Genomic DNA, 4,342 nt, shown 5'->3' on the forward strand with positions numbered 1-4,342 from the left:
ACATGTACTTTGAAAGAATGAGGTTAGAAATGAATGTATTTGTGTTGGGAGAGATTTTAGATTCATGGAGCAAAGACTATCTTGTTTTGGATCTGGTATAGGGAAAGGCTCACAGTTGAGAGACTTTCTGTAGCCTGTCAGTAAACTATTGTGTCCTCTTTGTGTTCATATGGAACCCCATGCACCCATCTACTGTATTTATCATAATGGATTATAACGGTTTATCTCCCTCACTAGACTGTACTTTCCTGAAGGACAGTTAAAATCCTATTTGTAGATTCCATGTTTGTGACTTCACATCCCTGCTAAAATTTATTTGTAACCTCCAAAGCAGTACAGCACTTTTGCTGTCATTCACAGACATGCACAGAGCAGGAACAGTTTAAGTCACCTCATGCACCTGTTCAGCCGATACTGAACAGAGGGCCAGGCTCTGTCTTCTTGTTTCAGCTCTTCTACTGTAAACAAGCATCTTTTTTTACAACCTGTGTCATGCCACATGCTTCACATTTTTGTGTTTTGAGTTGGTTATGTTGCTGCTTAACATGGTCCCTAAGCAGAGGGAAAGAGCCGTCTGGTCTAATGTTCCCAAGCGCAAGAAGATTATAACATGCCTTACACAGAAACTACAGGTGTTAGGAAGCTTTGCTCAGGATGAATGGCAGTGCTGCTGGCCATGGGCTGGTTCAATGTTTTTTTTTTTTTTTTTTTAATTTTTTTTTCTTTTTTTATTTATTTATGATAGTCACAGAGAGAGAGAGGCAGAGACACAGGCAGAGGGAGAAGCAGGCTCCATGCACCGGGAGCCCGACGTGGGATTCGATTCCGGGTCTCCAGGATCGCGCCCTGGGCCAAAGGCAGGCGCCAAACCACTGCGCCACCCAGGGATCCCGGGCTGGTTCAATGTTAATGAATCAACAATATATATTAAACAAGGTGCTTTAAACAGAAACACACATAGAACATGGTTATAGATCATTTGACAAAAATGTTCTGAACAGAGGCTCTCAGGGACAATTGTATTTCTCCCTGGGAGAACCAGGAGCAATGGTTCAGTGTTGATTAATTCCCTGTTTGCAATGACTTTATAGAACATAACTACCCCCCAAGTAACGAGAGTTGACTGTATATGTTATTTCTGTATGCTTAGCACTTAGTGTTTCGTGGATGGCACAAGAGTTTTATAAGCAAATGCCCAAATATAGGAAATTGGGAAGAATAAATCAGCTTATTGAAAATGATAACTACTGAGTTCAGGAATCAGGGTTTTAATACCACAGGGGTAATGGGAAGCCATTGGAAAGTTTCTCCGGGAATTGCAGGCATTGATTAAATGTGCGAGGTGGTGTGATGAACAGACTGAATAAACCTGGGGACCTGCTCTCAAGGAGCCACTACAGAAGCTCCAAAAGTTCCTTTAGGAAGATCAATTTCACAGGAATTATAGGATGGATAGAATTGAGAGAAATTGAAGACCCCAAACCAAGGGTGCAGCTACAATAGCCATCCTGATATGATGTGGTAAAGATCAGAATTAGGGCGCTGGCAGGTGGAAGGGGGAAGTAAGGGCACATACTTGGCGCTTTTTTTAAGATTTTATTTATTTGAGATAGACCATGTGCAGGGGGGCAGGGGGAGGGACAAAGGGGGAGGAGATCTCAGGCAGACTCACAGACACTGTGCTGAGTGTGGGTCTGACCTGGGCTCAATCTTATCACCCTGAGATCTTGACCTGAGCCAAAATCAAGAGTCAGACACTCATCCAATTGAGCCATCCAGGCGCCCTGATACTTGACTTATTGTGAAGTAAAAATCAGCAGTAAATAACTTGATACAGAGAATGAGGGAGTTGGGAGGGCCAGTTAAATCCTATAGTCTGCTACCGCCTGACTTTGTTAGTTCCTGTGCTTGCAAATGTGTGTCAATCACGTTTCCCCTCATCTAAGGTTATTACTCTGTGCTGTGCTGAGTCTTCTTTTTTTTTTAATTTATGATAGTCATACAGAGAGAGAGAGAGAGGCAGAGACACAGGCAGAGGGAGAAGCAGGCTCCATGCACCGGGAGCCTGACGTGGGATTTGATCCTGGGTCTCCAGAATTGCACCCTGGGCCAAAGGCAGGTGCCAAACCGCTGCACCACCCAGGGATCCCCTGTGCTGAGTCTTCTAAGGCACCAGTGATGAAGCCACAATCCTCATCTGTTACAACTAAGCAGCTAATGAATTAATTGCCTAAGGTTTTGGGTGATGATTAGGGACAATAGATGTAGTTTTATAATTAATAGTGAATTTTTATAGCTAATTGTGAAATTTTGTCAGAGGGGTGGGAGTCCAGAACACACCGAATTATCCCTTTAAAAGAAACCTGAAAAGATGTGCCATGCAAATGATTTCTGCTCTAATGTCAAGTTATGTCCAGCACTGTCCAGTTAAATATTACCAATGCAAATTTTACTGCTACATTTGCAAGAGGGTAGGACAGACCTATTGTTCACTGAGAAATTAATTGCATGTGAAAAAAATAGACCCAAGGATTAGTATCAATTATGCTTTCAGTGGCATATGTAAGGCAGTAAGATTGTTTAATTTTGTAAAGTAAATCATTCATTATGAAGTGCTTGGTATCTTTCTTTACATTTTCCATCAGTTGAGAAATAAAACTTTTTCTCTCAGCATGATATCGACAGAGAGCTTTACAGTTTGGAAAGCTATTTAGTTAAACTTTGTGTTAAAATACTTTCTCAGTGTGCTTCTTTCTTATTAAAAGTCATTTTCTAAAGAGACAATTTGTATCTTACTACAGGCTGTTTGCATTGCCAGCTATTTTATAAGGTTATGCAAGCCTGGTATCATATTTGGACCAGTTGAAATAATTTTTTTTTCCTGGCCAACTCATCTCCAATATGATATGTAGTTGTCTTTATGTCAGTTTTCAAGAGATAATTTGAATGGTCTTCTAAACTAGTAGTATTTATTCTGTCTGTGGCTAAATACTACATGTGTTTTACTCAAGATTAAAAATCAAAGGAGTTTTGATGTTCTTTATCTTTTTTCATCTGTTTTGAGTTTAACATATCTTTCTGAACAAAGCCATGTTTGTAAAGGATATTAAGTTTTGTTTGGCCATCTTCTCAACTGCAAGTGTACTCAATGGACCTTAATGCAAGGTTATGCTCCCTGGACTGATTGATATATAAACAGAAGACAGATGGTGTAGAGATGACTCTGATGATAATTCATTTTTCAGCTAGTCATGAAGATATTTTGATTACAGTGTGTTTAAGTAATTATAACACAGTCTGCAATGTTAGTCTTGCTGAGAAGGGAGCACATGGAAAACAAGTTACGTGTTATCCATGCCTAACAAAGGGTGCACTGTGGTGTAATGATTAGGACTGGCAGAGTTTAAAATATGTCATATAGTAAGGTAAGTCAATTAAGGGTAGACCAAATAAAAAAGGTAACTTCACAGTTTTCAGGCATAAATATTTGTTTTGGAAAGTATATAGATGTTACTATATAAAGGAACTAGTATTTTGACATTTAGGTAACAGTCTGTGTACAACTCATTAAAAAATTACATGGCTTGATTTTACATTTGTGTGAATCATAATTATCCCAGAGCTTGCTTTCTGTATCATGAATTTAAAACTGAAATCAGAGAGCTTACAGTTTAGTAGCACATTCTATTCCTGCTGTTAAAGTTTTTTTTTAAGTAGGCTCCACATCCAGGGTGGAGCCCAACATGGGGCCTGAACTCAGGACCCTGAGATTAAAACCAAGCTGAAACCAAGATTTGGCTGCTTAACCCACTGAGCCACCCAGACTCCCCGGCTGTTGTTAGTTTTGAAAAAAAAAAAATCTAAGCCAAATGTCACAAGGAGAAAAATAATTAGAGTTGTGTGGATAGATAGGCCACTTAAGTTTCATTCCTAAATACTAATTACAGTTTATACTTCTGTTTTTGGTCTCACATTAGAATAATTGATCGATTAGATGGAGTTCGTTTGCTATGGTCCCTGCTGAAAAATCCTCATCCAGATGTGAAGGCCAGCGCAGCTTGGGCCCTCTGTCCCTGCATCCAAAACGCTAAGGTAAGAACAGACTACAAATCAATCCCTTCTTGAATCTCTAATATTATATTGAATAATGTCATCACAGGTCACTAGTTGCTTTCGACTTATTTTTGGTCTGATTTATCTAGCAGAAAAGAGTACTGAATGTTTGTGCCAAAATAATTTTTGAGCAATGTCTTTTCCTGGTTAGTTTTTAAATGCCAAATGAAACTAGGCTCAGGTGGCAGCGCTTACCGTGTTCTACCTGGCTGGTGCAATTGAAACAGGT

General features: G+C 39.6%; 1 long non-coding RNA gene across 1 annotated transcript in view; it reads left to right on the top strand.

Annotated features, from left to right (window-relative positions):
- Nucleotides 1-757: 757 nt before the first annotated feature.
- The window catches only part of LOC144310145 (uncharacterized), a 29,333-nt gene continuing 25,748 nt past the window's right edge, over nucleotides 758-4,342 (top strand). The window contains exons 1-2 of the long non-coding RNA XR_013375844.1: nucleotides 758-936; nucleotides 3,978-4,092. This is a non-coding gene — a long non-coding RNA (uncharacterized LOC144310145). The remainder of the gene's footprint in view (nucleotides 937-3,977; nucleotides 4,093-4,342) is intronic.

Source organism: Canis aureus, unplaced genomic scaffold (genome assembly GCF_053574225.1).
Source record: "Canis aureus isolate CA01 unplaced genomic scaffold, VMU_Caureus_v.1.0 ptg000466l_RagTag, whole genome shotgun sequence".
Taxonomy (NCBI): domain Eukaryota; kingdom Metazoa; phylum Chordata; class Mammalia; order Carnivora; family Canidae; genus Canis; species Canis aureus.